Genomic DNA, 21,101 nt, shown 5'->3' on the forward strand with positions numbered 1-21,101 from the left:
CTCTCATTCGGACTTTCGATTGCTCATCTTCACGCCGGCGCGACTGGGGCGGCCCGTTTCTTCCCGGTTTTCTCCGACACGGCGACACATTACGGCTTCCGCGAACTGAGCAGGAGGGGTGGGGGGAGGTGGATGGCGGTGCGTCTTTGAGGGCCGACGAAAAACACGCGCTTCTGGCACGGGAGTCTTGGAAGCGGCGCGCGTACAACAACCCTTGCATATTGTTCGCCTGCGATGGCCGCGGCCAGGTACAACTCGCCGCCCCTGTGGGTCATCCCTGTCGACCACGCAATTACGTGTCTCCCATCGCTACTAAGCTTCTGTTTGTCGTGTCCTCTCGGTTCTTTTTAGTTTGGCCGTCCCCACCTCTGCCTTTCCATCCCCCTCTCTCACATATTTATGCTTTTCAAGTTTGTGCTTCTTTATTGCTGGCTCTTTCTCTCATGTTTCAATGTGCTTTTCTCTCTTCCTCCTCGCTTCCAATCTTAAACGTATGTCACCGCCCCGGAACCTCAAGTGCTTGAACTGTATATAAACCGCTTCCATTCTGTAAAATATTACGCTTGATAAAGGACGGTCCCCGTCCGAAACGTCGATGTAAAGTTATGTTTTCGAAGTAAACTTGTTATGTTTTTTATTGCGCCCCTTTTTACTATTTAACCTTCACTAGCCTAATCGTTTACCTTATATCTTCAACTATGGCTTTTGAAGTTCCCGCAATGGAAAATGTAACGAAGAAGTACCCCAAATATGTGACAACCACTATGGTGGTTGGTGATTCTCAGTGCAAGCACCTATTCAACCATTTCGACCCTGGACGCAAGGGAACGCCAGCGTTCGTCTCCAAGTCAGGCGCAACCATCGAAGGTATGTCTCGGCTGCTCGAGTTCGTCCCCCACACGGTGACCACCCTGATCCTGCACGTTGGGACGAACGACATCGCCAAGGGCCCAGCTGATGCTGCGTTTGAAAGATACAAAAAATTGTTGGTGGCCATTCGACAAGCGCTGCCGAATGTGAGAGCCATCTACGCGACGCTCGTGCTCCCACGGAGCCAAAACCGGCGCCGACGCCACCTGAACCAACCATTCGTCACCCGCTGTAATTTGGAGGCTGGAAAGTTCAACAACCTCCTGCGGAACCACTGCCGCCAGGTGAAGGGCCTCTTCTACTTGGACCACGAGCTGCAGTGGATTCCCCCAGTACGTGCGTTAGCAGCTGATGGTCTGCACCCCAGTTTTGAGGGTGTAGCCATAATGGCAAGCCATCTTCAACAGCTCCTGCGACGGGAACTGAGGAGGGCACCACCAACTTGGCTGAACGAACCGGTCACTTCATCAGCAGGACAACTGCAGCCGGCAGCACGGCGACCACCGACACCCCCGCTTTTGACGAGCATCGGGACCACCCAGACAGACGGAGCACGCGAACGACAGCATGAAAAGCCCCAGACCAACCCCACCTCCACGACTGTACTCGACCCAGAGCAGTTTCCGCCCTTACCACCCCCCCCTCCGCTCGTCGGTGCTGTGCAGACTGGCGCGATACCACGCTACAACCTCCGAAGGGCATCCAAGGACGTCGTCCAGGCCGACCAGTCCAACTGACTATCTACCACCCCAGGTGAACTCTCTGTTAACGTAGTTTCCAGGAACGTTTTGAGAATACGGAAGGTTGTTGAAAAAAGAGTTAGATGTGAATGTCATGTCAACACTTTAATCATCTATGAAGAATCTGATATTGTTCCAAAGGGTCTCCGGCTCCATTTAGAGCCGGCTACATCCGAATTTTCACCTGAACTGAAACAAAAATGGAAAGATACCCTGCATGAGGCGTCTAAAAAGCTATTGCACTATGTGATCCAACATAACCGATCCTACTTACTTTCGCTCCAAATTCAGGAAGAGAAACTCATCAGAGAGAATCCCCTAACAGAAAATGAACTCCGCCGCTTGGAACTCTTTATACGAAACAAAGAGCGCGAGCTGCAGGAAACAAAACGTAAAAAGCTTCGCCGTGACGGCGTACACTCCACTACTGACAGTCGATCAGAAGCAGCCCTTACATCTTCGTGCGCTGCCCATTCGATCATACCCCAAACTATTGACAAAAGTGAAGACCCGATTGTTAACCTTTCAGATGTAGAACTATCGGAAGAAGAACATAAAGTTCTCTCCAAAGGCCTCAACTTTTGCCCTGCTACAGGCTCCGTCAATGAATTTCAGCTCTACAGAGACGTAAATAACTTTGCAAGATCGTTAAGACTCAGCGAATATTTCCTGGACAAGCCGCAAAACACGGATGGCGAGGCAAAACTCCCATCTAGTCGTCAATGGACACCTCCGGCGCAAAGAGACAAATGCCTTGATATCTATATTAGGGCAGTCCAACGTGACATCGTGTCATCATATAGGAATCAGACACCCTACCGCAAAAACCTTTCCCGCGGGGAAGAAAAGGCACTGGAGGCTTTAAGCACCCGTACCGACATAATAATAAAGCCAGCAGACAAGGGAGGAGCGATAGTGGTCATGAACCGATCAGACTACATAGCCGAAGCCCAGGGACAACTGAATAATACTTCTTTTTACAAATTATTGCCGAACGATCCAACCCCTCACTTTAAAGATAAGATAAAGGAAAATCTGGAGCACCTTGTGAAAGGACAAAAAATAACTGAATCGGTGGCGCGGTCTCTTTTACCACTAAGCCCAGTAGCTGGGAGGTTCTATACTCTGCCTAAAATCCACAAGGAAAACAATCCAGGACGGCCGATCGTGTCTGGCATAGGCACAGTGTCCGAATACATATCCAGTTTTGTGGACGGTTTGATACGGAACATACCATGCTCTCTTCCCTCCTACATTAGAGACACCACCCATTTCCTTGCCCAAACAATTAACCTCAGTATACCTGAAAATAGCCTTTTAGTGACCCTGGATGTGGCCTCGCTATACACAAACATCCCTCACGAAGATGGCATAAACTCAGTAATACTTGCTTATGAGGAAATGGAGCCGCTTAACAGATCAATCGATAGTCAGACGCTTGGGGAACTCTTGAAAATAATTCTGGAAATGAATAACTTTGAGTTCAACAATAACCATTATGTGCAAATCAATGGTACCTCTATGGGCACAAAGATTGGTCCCAATTATGCCAACATCTTCATGGGAAATTTGGAAAACAAGTTCCTAGGCGACTACCCGTTAAAGCCGCTCTTCTATAAGAGATTCATTGACGACATATTTCTGATCTGGCCTCACGGAGAGGATGCTCTCCTTACGTTTATTGAAGCATTCAACAATGTCCACAGCGACATCAGGTTCTCCCACTCGTACTCTGCCTGTAGCATAAACTTTTTGGACGTAACCGTGCAAATATCTGGCGGTAAACTGACAACATCACTTTTCAGAAAACCCACTGACCGACACCAGTATCTAAACTTTCACAGCAGCCATGTTCGCCATTGCAAAACCGGAATTCCTTACAGCCAGTCCATCCGATTCAAAAGAATATGTTCCAACCCTCAAGACTTTGCCGCCAACTGTGACCAACTACGCAAAGATTTAACCCGCCAACAATACCCTCTTCCCGTAATAAATGATGCCATTGAAAAATCGAAAACACTGGACAGACTTGAACTAATAAACAGCAGCAGTAACGTCCAAACTGACAAACCTCGAACCAACTTGGTTCTAACATACTCGGCCTCCGCTCCGAACGTAAAAACAATTTTGCGAAAACATCACAACATCCTTCTGGAAAGTGATCGAATGCGACGTGTCCTCCCTGAACCGCCCCGCGTCGTATATAGGCGAGCAAAAAACCTGAAAGATATCATAACTTCTTCAAAAACTGAAACTTCCCAATTTCAAGGCTCTGGACCATGCAACAAACCCCGCTGTAAGCTTTGCCCCATGATGCCAAAAACTCTTGTTGCTGAAAGCACTGCCACTAGCTTCTCCTTTCAAATACGCGGAACCTTCGATTGTGATAGTGCTAATGTTGTGTACCTTCTTCAGTGCACTGTATGCAGCGCACAGTACATCGGTCAGACGGAAACACCACTGCGAGTACGAATTAATAACCACAGATCACACACCAAAACGCTGCCTCACCTCCCTGTCTCAAAACACGTTACTTGCCTTGGTCACTCTTTTGACAAATTTACGGTGACCGTGCTAAAATCGAAGTTTAGAACACACCACGAAAGAGAGACGTTTGAATCATTTCTAATCCACAAATTCAACACAGTTGCAGGTGGAATAAATGAACAAGAGGGGAGTTTTTCGTTTTTGTCCCCGTAACGCACACCTCTGCTGCTTTTTTTTTTTTTTTTTTTGATCGGTATGTTGTGGTGATGTGAAAAATCTGCTCATTGTAATTATGTATAAACATTGTGTTATTTAGGAGTTGACCGTGTACGCGTGTGTATCTATAAGCACAGCATGATGTAAGAATGTCTCTACACGTCATTCTTCTTGTTTCTATACAAGATTGTTTCTATACCTAATTTCTAGAGAATTGTTTCTATACGTCATTCTTCTTGACACCATTGATAATGTTTTGTCTCACCCAGTGTACCCGCGTATCAAAAGAAACTGTCTTGTCACTGTTTATTTTGCTTGCTTTATCGGCCACTCGGTTGATTTCGTTGTTTGGGTCAATCGGTCAAGCCATTGGCGTCTTTCCTTCTTTCCATGGCCACTTGGTCGTTTATGCGTGTTTGTTACTTGTGTGCGCATGTGCGCGGTATCGCCTCTGACCTTCGCCCTGTTTCTGTTTTGATTTGTGGCGCCGGTATCCCTCTCTTTTTCTCCCCCGTTGGCTTACTACTTTCACTGTCTCTCCACTCAGACATAATTACTATCACTCGACAGCTTAGCCCTCTTATCGCCATCGCGACGGGGGGCGCCTCCTTTCTTCCCAGGTTTCTCGAACACGTGGGCACTTTACGACTTTGGCGCCGACACTGACTGGGAGGAGGAGGTGGAGGGAACTGAATGGGGGATTATCTTCGGGAGCCGACGAAACCCCGCGCCCCTCGCTCGGGAGTCTTCAGGGCACGCATACGTAGGACACCCCTCGCATATTGTTCACGGGCGCTGACCGCGGGCGCTTACAACTCGTCACCCCTGTCAACCACGCAATTATGTGCCCCCTATCGCTCACGTCGCTGTCTCTGCAGGCAACGTGATTCATGTCTCCTCAATCACTCTCATTCGGACTTTCGATTGCTCATCTTCACGCCGGCGCGACTGGGGCGGCCCGTTTCTTCCCGGTTTTCTTCGACACGGCGACACATTACGGCTTCCGCGAACTGAGCAGGAGGGGTGGGGGGAGGTGGATGGCGGTGCGTCTTTGAGGGCCGACGAAAAACACGCGCTTCTGGCACGGGAGTCTTGGAAGCGGCGCGGGTACAACAACCCTTGCATATTGTTCGCCTGCGATGGCCGCGGCCAGGTACAACTCGCCGCCCCTGTGGGTCATCCCTGTCGACCACGCAATTACGTGTCTCCCATCGCTACTAAGCTTCTGTTTGTCGTGTCCTCTCGGTTCTTTTTAGTTTGCCCGTCCCCACCTCTGCCTTTCCATCCCCCTCTCTCACATATTTATGCTTTTCAAGTTTGTGCTTCTTTATTGCTGGCTCTTTCTCTCATGTTTCAATGTGCTTTTCTCTCTTCCTCCTCGCTTCCAATCTTAAACGTATGTCACCGCCCCGGAACCTCAAGTGCTTGAACTGTATATAAACCGCTTCCATTCTGTAAAATATTACGCTTGATAAAGGACGGTCCCCGTCCGAAACGTCGATGTAAAGTTATGTTTTCGAAGTAAACTTGTTATGTTTTTTATGGCGCCCCTTTTTACTATTTAACCTTCACTAGCCTAATCGTTTACCTTATATAAATATATATATATATATATATACTTGAGAAAATGGTAGACGAACGATTAAAAACAAAGACTGGTCCTCCAGTCGAAATGTCAGTAAACCACTGGTTTTGTTTTTAATCGTGCGTCTACCATTTTCCCAAGTATTTCTTCTGGCTCCTCGAGAAGTTTCGTTTACTGCTTATAAATATATATGTATATATATATATATATATATATATATATATATATATATATATATATATATATTGAGAGATTAATGGTAGCCTCGTTTCTGAAAGTTCGGACTTCTGAATGCAATGTCCCAGTGGAATGCAGTCATCACTGTTTTATCTCCTTTTAAACTATCATCATCGGTAGCCTGGTTCGGGCGCCATCTTGCTGCCTTCCAGCTCGGCGTGCGAATAAAGCGGTTTACGTGTACTGGTCTGCCATCGCCTACCATTGGTCTACAAGTGGTGGAAGTTGAGTTTTTTTCCCCTATATTACCACTCCAGCTGCCCCACTTGAGCTACGCTCGGGTCGCAATCATAATGCCGGAATCTAGAGCGATGACGCTGGAATCGGCGAACGCCACGGCTCAACCAAGCCCCCAATGCGTCATAACGAGCCCCCAGCGTGACCCTCCTTTTTTCGCTGGCCTTAGTGACGATGATGCCGACGGGTTGCTGGACAAGTCCGACAGGGTGACGCATTCAACGCTGGGACGATGACCTCAAGCGGTGAAATATTTCCTTGTCCCTGAACCAAGGCTGCCGAGACGTGGTACCTAAATAACCAGCACACCATCACCGCCTGTGCCGATTTAATTGCTCAGTTCCGCCAGATTTTCTGCTCTTCTAAATCGCGGAGCGACAGCTCCAACAAGGAACTCGAGACCCGTGTGCAACATAAGCATGAAAAGTACACCTCGTATACCCAGGCGCTTTGGCGTGCCGACAATAACATGCCGGAAGCTGACTGAGTACGCCACATTGTGAAAAAAATCGATGAGTTCTCCTTCATCACACTATCAACGCAGAATTCCACAACCATCTCGGAGGTGATCTATACTTGCAACCGTCCCGACGAACTACAGTCCATCCGCATTTGTCAAGGCTCGACTCCCAGCCATCATCTAGGATATGAAGACGTCCGTGCGTTGAAACGCCCTATAATTCGAAGGGAAATGCACCCTAATGTTTTCCGGTGAACACACTGTATCTGTGAAACTCCTTCTGTGCCTGCCCTACAGGATATCGTTAAAGAGGAGCTCGACCTCAATGTTGCCCAGACAGACTGCTATTACTGTAGCATCAGGACCACATCTCTCGATTTGGTCGAAGGCGCCAACGTGACGAACGACGCGGTTACGCAGCCTGTAAACACGATTTTTTACGCCCGAATTACTTCGACTACATGCAGGGTATGCATCCGTCTTTCTCAGGCAATTCACCATCGCCACCCGAACCACCAACCGAACTTCATAGTAGGCCACGCTATACGCTATGCCATTCACCATACCCAAGCCGTCTGGTGCTGTCGCCCCTTCGGCCTGCGACCCACGTCACCAATCATAACAAGGAAAACTAGTTAATGCAGTTTTGAGAGGGGAAACTGCACCACGTCAAAAACTTAGAATGCCTCGGGAGCGTCCTGCGAACCTGTTGTCAGTTTTGGTTGAAGGTGTTTGTGGAGATGCCCTTATTGACACTGGTACAAGTATTTCGGTAGTATGTATGAAATCGTGTGCACGACGACGCAAGGTTCGAACACCCTACAGCGGACCTTGTTTGCATGGCGCCAATAGCAGCACGATCAAAACATCCGGACAATGCACGGTACGAATGTTAATCGGCCAACTTCGTCATCCTGTTCAGTGTGCAGTGCTGTCACCCTGTGCGGAACACCTTATCTTGGGCTGGGAGTTCTTATCTCATGCATCCGCTGTCACTTTGTGCCAGCAACCCCAAATTTAACTCGCAGATACGGAGGATACCAACTTTCCGGAAGAAAAGCCAACAACTCAATTGGACAGCATATGCCGATTACGTTTTAAACCCTGGCCACGATAGAATGCTTTCAATACACTCAACCCAGATTCATGATGGTGATGTGGTATAAGTACCGTCTGATCGTCTTATTCCCCAAGAACTCACTATCGCGACCTGCTTTATTTGTTTCGCACGTGGGTCTGCACCCCTCGTCGCTACAAATACCACTTCTGAGACGCTACTCCTCCCTGAAGGCACCACGCTCGCTTCCGCTGTGGCTGAAGACAGTCTGTCTCTGGTTCCCCTCTTCTCTGAGTCTTCCATTCCGCTGTCTTTAGATTGCGACCCCCCACGTCCCACCCTGGCAGCCGCGATAAGCGAAAACCTCATGGCGTTCGAAACAAAACTCCTACTTAGCTGCTCGAAAAACAGACGAACTCATTCGACTGCATCTCCACCAACCTCGCACAGACGTCTGTTGCAGAACATCGTATTGAGAACGATGGGACCCACATTGTTCGCCGTCGCCCGTACCGTGTGTCGTCATCGGAATGGAAAGTCATCGAAGAAAACGTCGCGGACTTGCTTCAGCGAAACATTACTCGACCGTCATCGAAACCGTGGTATTTTTCTGTTCTTCTGGTAAGACCAAGGACGGTTCCGTACGCTTTTATCGGGCATTCAACAGGATTACCCGGAAGGGTATATATAGGATGCCGCGCATATGATAGGCTGGACCGTCTACAAGGGCTGTATATTTCTCTTGTCTAGGCCTGCGATATGGCTACTGGCAGATCCCCATGCGCGAATTTGACAAAGAGAAGACGGTGTTTGCGACTCCCGACGGCATATAGGTGTTTAACATAATGCTTTTTGCCTTATGCAACGCGACAGACACTTTCGAGCGCATGATAGACGCGGTCCTTCGCCGCCTTAAATGGAAAACATGTATGTGTTACCTTGACGACATATCATCTTTTCGTTAAGATTTGTGGAACATCTTCTGCATCTGAACAAGGTGTTGACTTGCCTTGCAAACGCTGGTCCTACTCGAAACACAAAAAATGCCGTTTTGCTAGCAAATTCATAAAGGTTCTCGGTCGCGGCGTCGGTAACGATGGCATACTCCCCGACCCGGACAAAATTTGTGATGTAGCCAATTTTCCTCGTCCTCAGCAACAAACAGCCCTCCCAAGCGGCACAGAAAGTGTCCCAAAACCAGCCCGTCTAGGGCCGCTTTCTGGCATGTCCGGCCAGCATCCAGGTTCTGGCAGCCACTGATCATACGTTGAACAACCAACGCTTGGCAACCAGCGCTTCGGTATCTCTCCGGCCGCCCGTGGTCAGACACACAACGGCAGGTACCCGGCTGCCAGATATTCACTTCATTTTCGGTTGCCTATGTTGCCTAAGAGAACGGCTGAAGTACGGCCTTAGGGCACATGTGCTTCCTTTGGGAAGCGGTGTTAAGTCGTATCACGGCAAGCCACCGGCCACAGAATATTCTTATTCTTGTGGCAGCTAGTGTACATAAGGATACCGGCCGGAGTTCAGCTGCCGCGCATTCACACTTTCCACGGTGAACTGCGCTTCCGGAGGCGTGATATTCGTTTTGTTCGGGCAACCGGCGTTATAATGAAAACCGGTGGGATACCGGCCGACGTAGGGCCCCAAAATGTACGTATGAAATCGGCAGTACGAAATCGGCAGCCCCTACAGTAAGAAGAAAAAGTGGACTGAATGGTGTCGTCTGGTGGACAGTACCGTGGAAATGCTATGGAAGCCCCTCTTGGGCCAACTCAGGTCCTTGAAACGACGAAAACGTCCGCTACGCCGGAACGAAGTCCACACAGAAGGTAATGTTCGCATCCGGACTATGTTAGAAGCACTCTTAAACTTGGTTCAAAGTTTGCTGTAGAAACAAAAATGTCGCGGCCTGAACTATTTGACCATGGTCCGCACGGTAGCAGGGAGATGCCCTGAGGCAGAAAGTTCCCGATGTGTTTCAGCAGGTGTGGATATTCTCTTGCGCAATAAGCCAGCCGAGAGCCGTGTACCCGTTAGACGTGTCTCCAGTTTTTTAAAAGAGAATAATCTTTGCTTGTTGCCCGCTGATAAGGAGGGAGGCTTCATGGTGCTTCCGGATGACGCATTCCAAAAGAAGGCTTTGGAGGCTTTGAATAGTGTGTTCAATCTTCATCAAGATGTGTCACTACCTAGGGTGAAATCTACTGCTAAAAGGCTCTGCGTGGAACTCAACTTAGACAGCCTGGCAAAATTCGTTGAAAGCAGTAAAGCCAGCAGTTTGACGCTGTTCTTTTGGGCCAAAACCCACAAAGAGGATAAGCCTCTTCGGGTCATAATTACAGAGCAGGGTACATGGCAAAAAGCAGTTGCCCGTTTTCTTCAATGCAAGCTAGAAACACTTTACCTGGATGACCCGTTTCTCATAAGGGGATCAGACGAAGTAGCCACGTTTCTTCAGAGCAATCATGACGTTCCATACAGGGCCTTGTCAGTTGATATAAAAGATTTTTACTATAGCCTTCCTCGTGAACAATTGTTGCAGTGTGTGGAAAAAAGCATTGCCAGGTTTGGTAATGTAAAATTCCAAAACTCCGCTGGTGTAACCTCGAGAGGATTTATCGAACTTCTGTCGTGCTATCTGAAGTCGACCTATGCACAGTGAAATGACGACACTTACCTTCAAAAGAAAGGGGGTGTGTCTAGGTTCTTGCGTTGCACCAGTTTTGAGCGACCTGTTTTTGGCCGGTATGAATAGGCGGTTGGAGCCATTGCCGCAAAGCTTGAACATAGTGAAGATCTTCCGCTATGTTGATGATTACCTTGTTGTTCTTGATGGCAGAGTGCATTATGAACCTAGCGTGCGCGCCGTACTAAATGCTTTTATTCAATGTTTGGAACCGCTATGTGTGACACCGAACTTTTGGACAATTGCACCATAAAGTTCCTAGATTTAAAGCTTCATTTCCTCGCGAGCAGAACGTGCTGGCAGTATGAGTCTCGGGCTGAAAAACCTTTACTTCCTTATTCTTCGGGGTATTCAAAAGTGGTGAAGCGGGGCGTAGCCAAGCTGTGCTTCAGAAACAGTCTTAAAAATCATGTGTTCACAAAATGCACGAAAGCCTAACCATGTAAGTTGGCCGCCTTGAGCGAGCAGGTTTTCCCGAGCACATTTTGACGGCTGTTGCGCATGATGTCCTCAAGGAATCAAACAAGGGTCTGCGTGAGCGGGTCTGTGAAAATGAACAGCAAAAACAAGAATATGCAGTCATTCCGTACAAGCATGGGTTATCGCACCGGTTAAAAAAGATTGGAGCCACAACTAATGTCAATGTCGTGTTTTCCGCACCCCTGAAGCTTGGATATTTGTGCAAAAAGAGCTACTGCAAATTTGATTTATTTATTTACAATATACTCCGGTCTTGAAAAAGACCAAGCAGGAGGGGCACAAAAATTAAGTGGAAAACACACGTAAGCGTGATAGATGAATGATAAAAACAAGCGTACACAAAATACAAGAAGATAAGTACATTATACAGAGATGTATAGATCAGCTTAAACACAGGTTAACACGACCTTCAGAACAACGGAGATGAGTATATCTCCCTATTATACAATCACAATTGCGATAAACAGTAAAGCAAGCCGAGCACAGACTACAGTACAGACAATATGGCACGCTCAAAATGGAAAATGGACTGAGATGTGAAAACCACTTCAGGCAGTTTATTCCATTCCGATACTGTACGTGGAAAAAACGAATTCTTGAACATGTTTGTACGGGCTCGATACGGAAGCAAATTGTGCGTGTGCCGATGTCTCGTGGGGTGCGATTGAAATGGCTGAATGTATACCGAAGCATTTACCTTTGTGGAACCAGTATAAAGGGCAAATAACAGTTTCAGCCTATCAATTTTTCGTCTATCTTCCAGGGTTGGAATGTTGTTCGCCAGCATTAGAGAAGTTGGTGAGTCAGTGGTCCTGTATTTGTTGAAAATGAACCGTATAGCGCGTCTTTACACCATTTCAAGCCGGTATTTATCTTTTTTAAGGAAGGGGTCCCATACAAACGAAGCGTATTGCAGTTTAGGAAGTATCTTGAAGGCATTTTGAAGGCCAGTAAATTGACAAGCGTTGGTGACGCTTTGAGTTTATGCCGTAAAAAGCCTAACTTGCGTGTGGCAGATGCGCAGATGTTTTCTATGTGCTTTGACCACGACAGAATATTGGTGAATGTTATCCCGAGGTATTTGTACTGGCTTTTTTCTAGCACTGGTGCACCATTTATTGAATAAGAAAACTGAAAGGGTTGTTTTTTGTTCGTTACACGAAGTAGAACTGCTTTGTCGGCGTTCAAGCTCATACCCCAGGTAGCGCACCACTGACCGATTCCCGTCAAACTGCTGTTTAACAAAACTTGGTCATCGGTGCCAGTGATTTCCTTGAAAATAAGACAGTCGTCTGCAAACAATTTAATAGAAACTCTCGGGTCAATAGCAGATGCTATGTCATTGATGTAAATAAAAAAAGAACCGGTCCCAAAACACTGCCTTGTGGAACGCCAGATGTTACACCAAGTCTCTCATATGCGCACCCGTCGACTTCCGCAAACTGTGTTCTGTTTGTTAAATATGATTTGATCCAGTTAATTATAAACGCAGGAAGACCGAAAGAAGAAAGCTTAGTGAGTAGTTTATCATGGGGTACGCGATCGAAGGCTTTACTGAAGTCAAGAAAGACTAAATCTTTTTGGCTAGATGAATCTAAAGCTTGTGCGATTTCTTGAGTGGTTGTAACAAGTTGAGTAGTGGTAGAAAGGTTTTTGCAGAACCCATGTTGGAACTCGGAAAGGACGCTGTTTGTTTCCAGAAATTTGTTAATGAAAGAGGCGAATATGTGTTCCACAATTTTGCAGCAGGTTGATGTTAGTGAGATGGGTCGATAATTTTCCATTTTCAAGCTATATGCTTTTTTTAAAAACAGCCACAACGTGGGCTAGGCGCCAATCATCAGGCAAGACTGAGTGGCGCAAGCATAAACAAAAGATGGCGGTCAAAATGTCGATATCGGCTCGGAATAACGGCGCAAAACAGCATTTGGAATAAGGTCTGGCCCTTCGGACGACTTTTCATTTATATCTAGCAGAAGTGCGAGGACGCCTTCGCAAGATATAAAGTCAGGATCAATATCAGTCACATTCGTAAACAGCCGGTTGATTTCAGTCTGGGGAGAGAAGACCGAATGGGAATACTCGTTCATTGTATTAGCAATGGTCTTCGGTTGAGTTATAAGGACGGTGTTATGTTCAATTTGCTCCAAGCGTTTTTTGCTGCCGCCCAGATAGCGCCAGAGCTTTTGTGGTTGTGTTTTTATAAAATTTGGCAACGAGGTCAAAAAGTATTTCTTTCTGGCTGTAGATAAACTTGCTGAAAGCTGTGTTTTAAGACTCTGAATGAGTTCAGCTCTAGGTGGTTTTGTTTTCTTGGCCCGTTTCAGTTTCCGCTTTAAATGAATGATATTCCTGTCTACCCTGGGACTAGCTCGGTTTGTTTTGATTTTTTTACGAGGGACATAGGTACGAATACAATCGAGGACCATCCTCTTAAATGCAAGCCATAGTGAGAGGGGATTTTCATTTGATACGTTGTCGGCAAACGCCCAAAGCTCGTCTAAGATTCCCTGGTCGTCAGCACGGGCAAAGTTACTAACAACTTTTGCCTTGGGCTTAGCGTTTTTAGCACAGTTATTAATGAAACAAGTAATAAAAACGAGCTTATGGTCCGATATACCCTTTTCTATGCAAACATCATGCTGTAACGTAGCTTTGCTGATAAAAACCAGATCCAAAATTGTGCCACCATCACCGGACGGACGGGTGACCTCCTTGACCACTTGGTCCAAGTCACATGCCATCATTATGTCAAGAAGTGGATTATCCACTGTTTGGGAAAGGTGGTCACTTGTCTAGTTTATAGGTGGCATGTTAAAATCACCCGCCATAATAATCTTGCCGAGGTTTGTTGCTGTCATATAATCCAAAAGCATTGTTAGAAACTCGGGTGGGGAAGACGGTGGCCTGGATACCACGCAAACTGTAAACACATGACCCCAGAAAGTTACTTTCGAAAAGAGGCTTTCGTGAGCATCAATCTGCGGAAGCATAGTGAGTGAGAACCATCTTTTTAATATGACAGCAACTCCTCCTCCCCATACATAAAACCACCTTGTGAAGTCAAGCACAGGGTTAGGTTTGTTGACTGCGCTACGTGTGTAGTGTATGTCATGCCGTTAGACTGCAAAAAGATATACGAGGGGCAAACGGGGAGGTGCATCAACGATCGCCTGCGGGAACATGCCAACAATGTAAAAAATGCCAACTCAGGTCTTTTGGCTACCCATTGTCGGGATTTCAATTGTAACCCCCTGTTTGATGAGTGTTATATCGTAGCAATGAACAAGAACCGAACTACCCGCGAGATCATTGAGGCCAATGACATAGCACGTGCTGGGAAGAGCTGTGTAAGCACTCCCTCCCTCGCACCTATGAAAAAAGAGATGTACTTCCTTGGGCAAGACAACGATTTATCGTGAAACCGCAATAGCAGCGGAACGTGCCCTAAGAGTGTGATAAGGCACAGAGGGGAGAAGGTGTTTGTTCAATGGTTTTTTGGGATGAGTGTGTAGGAGAGACTCTGGGCAGTATAAATCTGTGATTTCTTCTTAATAAAGTTTGCTGAAAGTGCGCTTTGTCTCGTGTCATCTTTCTCCAGTCTTCGTTAGTTTTTGCGCAATTGAAGTACAGCATAGATTATATCACTTCTTTTCTTGAGGACAGCGACACCAATATTTTGGCGTTAACTGAGACGTGGTTACATGACCAAATAAGCAATAGTAAGATCCTTCCAGATAGATATAATATATACCGACGGGACCGGCACCAAAAAAGGGGTGGTGGTGTCCTTCTTGCAGACAAAAAAAAAACACTTTCATCCTTCATCATTCAAACTGAGTCGCCTATCAAATATTTCTGGGCCTCTTGCATGACCTCAACTAGCAACATTCTAATTGGAGTTTGCTACCGTCCCCCCGATGCTTCCCCTTCATCTATTGACGACTTGTATAACAGTATTAACCTCGCTTTGAAGAAATACAGGGGACATGAAGTTTACCTACATGGAGACTTTAATTACCCGCTAAATTGATTGGTCCTTGTTGTCATCTACCTGCTGCAACTCAACCGATTTATTAAATTTACCTCTAGACTTCAATTTTTTTTCAAATTGTAAACCAACCAACCAGAGGCCCTAGTGTTCTAGATTTAGTTTTAACTACTGCACCTGAAACCATAGGCCCGGTCTCTTTCCTTAGTGGATTCAGTGACCACAAACTATTTAAATTCACCGTCGAAATTCCTACTCCAGTAGCAGGATTAAATCATAAAAAAATTCGCGATTACAGCAGAGGCAATTACGATGGCTTGAATGCTGATTTGGATATCTTTCTCAACAAAGGATTTTTGCCCACATTTAATGCCCCCTCTCTGGAATCAAACTGGCTCCTTCTTAAGAATATATTGCAAACGTTAGTTGATAAATACGTACCTTTATTTACTATTAGTAACAATAAAACTAACCCATGGTTTCATGAAATCTTCGAACATTGAAAAGTAAAAAGAAACGATTGTACAAAAACGCAAAAAAAGCACCTTGCACATCCTCATGAAGAAAATCGACCGAATTCCTGAAAGTATATAGGCTTGAATTTGACAGGGCAAAAAACAAATACTTTACACAGGATCTTCCATCAATTTTGAAACACAACCCTAGAAAATTTTGGCGAACAATTTCTCCTCGTCCTGATGACTACAAAATCTGCTTGTTTGACGACAACATTCCCCTCTCTAAAGAACAGTCCGCATCCGCATTCAATTCGTTTTTCATATCTATTTTCACCAAGGAAGATCATTCCACTGTGCCCGTGGTAACTGACCTTGATTACCCTTATATGGAAGAAATAGAAATCACCCCTGAAGGCATCGCTTCTCTCATTAATAATCTAAAAGTGTCCACTTCTAGTGGCATTGATAATATCAACAATAAGAGTTAAAAAACACAGTACACGTCTCTAGTCAAATATTATTCCATATTTTCAAGCAGTCTTTTATTTCAGGCCATGTACCAACAGATTGGAAAATAGCTAAAGTCATTCCCATATTCAAAGATGGTAATAGATCCTCACGAGAGAACTATTGACCCATTTCATTAACATGCATTTGCTGCAAGTTACTTGAGCCCATCATCGCATCCCATATTTTCAGACACCTCGAAAAAAATAAGTACGTTTGCAAAAATCACCATCCTTCAGAAAAGGTTTGTCGTGTGACACACAGTTGCTTGAATTTTCCTCCGAGTTACAATTAAACTTAAATAATAACCAACAAATCGACTGCATATTCCTCGACTTTTCCTAGATATTTGATCGTGTAGCTTATTGTCGCCTCGTTTCAAAATTATCAGCTCTCAGCATAGATTCTTTAACTTTATCGTGTTTGCGCAACTTCTTGTCGCTTCGCGAACAGTTTACCATCTTTAACGATTCTTCTTCAACCATAACTGACGTCACATCTGGGGTACCTCAAGGGAGTGTTCTTGGGCCATTACTGTTTTTAATAATTATTAACGATTTGCCAAATATTATTTCATCATGCGTTCGGCTTTTCGCGGATGACTGGATCATTTATCGCGTCATCAACACTGCCGAGGATCACATTATGTTACAAAAAGACCTTCACCGCATTTATTCGTGGTGCAGAACTTGGCAAAAGATCTTACATTCAACAAAGTGCAAAACAATCTCTTTTTCGCGTAAGCATGCATTTCACTTACAGAGTAAATAACGCAGCAATATCTCGAGCCACTACCTACAAATATTTAGGTGTGAATTTCACTTCCACTCTTTTATTGTCCACTCACATTACTTCAATCTGCGCAAAAGCAAGTAAACCTTAGGATACCTGCGGCGTAATCTGAAATGGCACCAACAACCATGCGGAAATTGTCCTACTGCACATTCTTCAGCCCGCAGCTAGAATTCGCATCATCTGTATGGTCACCTCATCAAAATTACTTAGTTAATCTGCTCGAATCTGTCCAAAACAGATTCGCTCGTTTTATTTCTCGCAACTATAATCGCAATTCAAGTATCACACAGATAAAACGTGACATTCCATTACAACCATTACAAATTCGTCGCGTGGTCGCTCTTCTTTGTCTGTTTCACAAATACGTTCATAGTGATAACCCATCCCCACTGCCCCTCGAACCCCCTTCCCGCATGTCGTAACGCTTACACAATCAATTCAGCTTTAGGCGTATCTATGGAAACACACTTTCATTCAATTCATCAGCTCTACCTCGTGCAATATCCCTTTGGAATGATCTTCCTGACGCTATCGCTTCTATATCAAACCTTGACAGATTCCATGAACAACTAAATGCACATTTTTCTAATATCTTTGTTTCATATTTGTGCTTCCAACATACTTCATTACGATGTCTTCGCATCTTTGTTTGTACCTTTCTTATATTTCGCTCTATGTAGAATGCTTAAATTTTTCACGGTATTTTTTTCCTAATGAATGTGTAATGATGTTCTAATATTCTTGTGTATATTTCATTTTCCCCTATGTTGGCTATATGACCTCAAGTGCCTTTTCTTTGTGTAGCCCGCGTTACCACATGCTTCACCTGAAGTCTGTAAGGTTCTTTATAAATAAAAAAAAAATAAACAGCCGATTGCAGCCTCATGCTCAAGTAAAACAGCTGCACAGCTTGTCGCACTTGTTCGCAAGCGATGCCAACCCGCAGCTGGAAACCGTTCATAAGAGGCTCAAAGAACAGCATCGGGCAGGGCATTGTTATCTCTAATAGTTTTTTTTTCTAAATGAAACGCTGTTATGCCTTTATTGAAATATAGACGTGCGAGGTAGAAGTTCTTTATCGTACAGACTACGCATGCGTCGCACGTATCCGCCTGCTATGACTGAGTTAAAATTATGGCAACACGTGCCTGTTAATGCCGGCGACTATATATGCTCTGTGTGTTCCTTGAATAAACGTTCTTTTCGTTCCTTGCTTCTGTCCAACGATACATGGTGTCAGAAATGGGATTTTTTTAACAAGTATGGTATCTTGATGCGGGTGCGGAAGGCTGTCGTTGTTTTCAAAGCAACTTCTCGCAATGAAACTAGTCAAGCTACCGGAGCACCTGCTACTTTCTGGCAACACGACCAAGAACTGAGACCTGTTCATTCAGAAGTTCGACATGTTCCTACAAGCGACAGCACCGACGAAAGAGCCCAGGTCAGAAGCTGTCAAGACTGCGCTTTTACTTAGTGTTGCTGGCGACGACGCGCTTGAGGTTCAAAAACTTTACCTTCGCGGAGGCCCAACGCAAGGAGGATTACGCGACAGTAGTGAGGAAGTTCAAGGTTTACTGCCAAGAACAACAAAACGAAGTGTACGAGAGGTACATTTTCCGGTCAAGAACCCAGGACGGAGCTGAGCCGTTTGAGCATTTCTTGCGCGTACTACGAAAGCTATCCCGAAGCTGCAACTTCACTGGATTAACCGAGTCCATGGTCCGGGACCAGGTCGTGTTCGGTATACACAACCCAAAGTTGCAAGAAAAGCTCCTCAAAGTAAAGTACCTCACGCTTGTCAAGACAGAGCCAACCTGCAAGGCGTCAGAACTGGCCGGACAGAAGAACGAGTTATGGTCTCAGGCGGAGAAACAAGTCGCGTCAGTAAACAAGCGTCCGTTTAGGTCCGAGAAGTGCAAGCGGTCGCACGCACGAAACAGGTGTCCGGTGTTTGGGAAGACGTCTTTTGTATGTAATGGCTCCAATCACTTTGCGGCGTGTTGCAAGAAAGGGCCTACAGCAGGCGAAGTTGTCGACGAGCAAGATACTTTCCAAATAGCTAATGTTAACACTTGCACTACGGAAAATCGAACGACTGGATCGTCAGCGCAAAAGCGGCCGGCCAGGACGCTGTCTTGAAAGTGGACACAGGTTTCCAAGCAAACTTGCTGCCTTACTCGAGCTACCGGAAGTGTAAGAGAGTGCAACGTCTGAAGACGAGCAGCCCCACTCTGCGGTCTTACAGTGTTGATGCCATCAAACACTTCGGTGTTGCAATTTTACGAGTGACCATGAAGGACCAGTCGGGCGATTTCGACTTCTTCATAGTGAAAAAAGGCCGCCAAGCAATACTCGGACTATGTGCAAGTGAGGCGCTCGGACTGGTTGCTAGGTGAGTAGATACTGTCAATGACTGCACTTCGTTCCGAGTGCTGCAGGAATTTGCTGAACTGTTCCAAGAAACAGGTTGTGTAGCCCGTCAGTATCGGATGGTATTACGCACCGCTTCCATACCGGTAGTGCAGCCAGCGAAGCGCGTACCCTTGGCACTACAAGAACCACCGCGGGAACAGGTGGACCCCATAGAACGGGGCGGCATCATCACAATAGTTACAGAACCGACGGACTGGTTGAGCCCCGTTGTCATTGTTCGCAAAAAGGACGGCACAATACCTGTATGCATTCATCCTATTCCTATCAATGAATGCCTAAAACTTGAGCACTATCAGATGCCTAAGCGTGAAGAGATTGAAGCTGAGCTCGCTGGCGATAAGTATTTTTCCCGCCTCGACACTAATTCGGGATTTCACCAAATTCTTTCGGATGAGGCCACGTATAAAATATGCACGTTTGGCACCCCCTTTGGTCGCTACCGCTTTTTGAGACGGCCGTTCGGTATAGCTTCAGCTCCGGAAGTATTTCAAAAAACTTTGAGCGAGATATTTCACAAGGCTCCGGGTGTGTGTGTCTACGTCGATGAAGTCCTTGTCTGGGGCAGTACAAATAAAGAACATCACGCCCGCCTGCAAAATGCACTGCAACTTCAAAAAACGCTGGCTTGACTTTCAATGCAAGCAAATGCATGTTCGGGCTAACTGAAGTTGATTTTTTGGGTGACGTCATCAGCCGAGACGGAATAAGGCCAAATGCCGCACTGAGCATGTCCCTTACTGAAATGTCCCAGCCAGTGGACAAAGCCGCGGTGCACAGAATGCTGGGCGTGGCCAATTACTTTGGCAAATACATTCCGAATATCGCTGAAAAGACCAAACTTTTGCGCAACCTAATCATGAAAGACCCAAAGTATGAATGGTCTGACAACCGCGCGAAGGAAAAGACATGGCTCAGCAGCGCGCCTTTGCTCACTGTCTTTGATGCTAGGAGGCAAAATAAATTGTTTTCTGACGCTTCTAAAAGTGGACTCGGTGCTGCACTTGTACAGTTTTATGGTGACAGCTGGCAGCCTGTTGCGTATGCATAACGGGTGATGAATGAGGCTGAGCAAAGGTATTTGCAATTCAAAAAAGAAGTCATGGGCATAAGTTTCGGTTGTGAAAAATTTCACCACTTTGTATACGACCGCAAGATAGCCATTGGGACAGACCACCGACCCCTGTTAGCTATTGCATCGGCTATTGCCACCGCGTCTTCAGCGTTTCTTGCTGCGCTTACTGAAATACGACTATTTGCTTGAACCAGGAAAACAACTGCTGACCGACATGCTCTCAAGGTCGTCACCCATCAACCACCCAGGGGACACAAGTGGCTCGACAGAAGAAATAGAGGTTCACGCAGTTGGTGCAGTCTCGGACTTGGTAACCAATAGAACTTTGGATCGCTTAGATGCCGCAACTGCAAGTGACCCCGAGTTGCAAAAAGTGATAGCTTACAATAACGGCAGTGGCAATCTTGATGGCTGCATGAAACCTCCTGCTGCTGAGCTGTCATTATTAGAGGGAGTGGTGGTAAAAAGAACAAAAGTAGTCATTCCAAGGTGCATGAGGGGCGAAATTCTTCACCGCATACACGAAGGGCATTTGGGCATCAACAAATGCAAAGCAAAAGCTCGACGATTGGTGTTTTGGCCCGGACGTAATGGTGATATTGAAAATGTCGTCAAGAGTTGCGTGGTATGCCAAAAGTACGCATACAAACAACCAAAGCGAGAATTTGATGCTCACACCAACACCCGACCACGCTTGGTACCGAGTCGGCGTTGATATCTTTCAGCACGGCGGAAGCTCGTACTTGTGCGTGTTCGATGCGCACTCAAACTTTCCTGAAGTGCA

The sequence above is a fragment of the Haemaphysalis longicornis genome, unplaced genomic scaffold (assembly GCF_048455015.1).
Source record: "Haemaphysalis longicornis isolate Haplotype H1 unplaced genomic scaffold, Haemaphysalis longicornis Haplotype H1 scaffold_8, whole genome shotgun sequence".
NCBI classification, from domain to species: Eukaryota; Metazoa; Arthropoda; class Arachnida; order Ixodida; family Ixodidae; genus Haemaphysalis; species Haemaphysalis longicornis.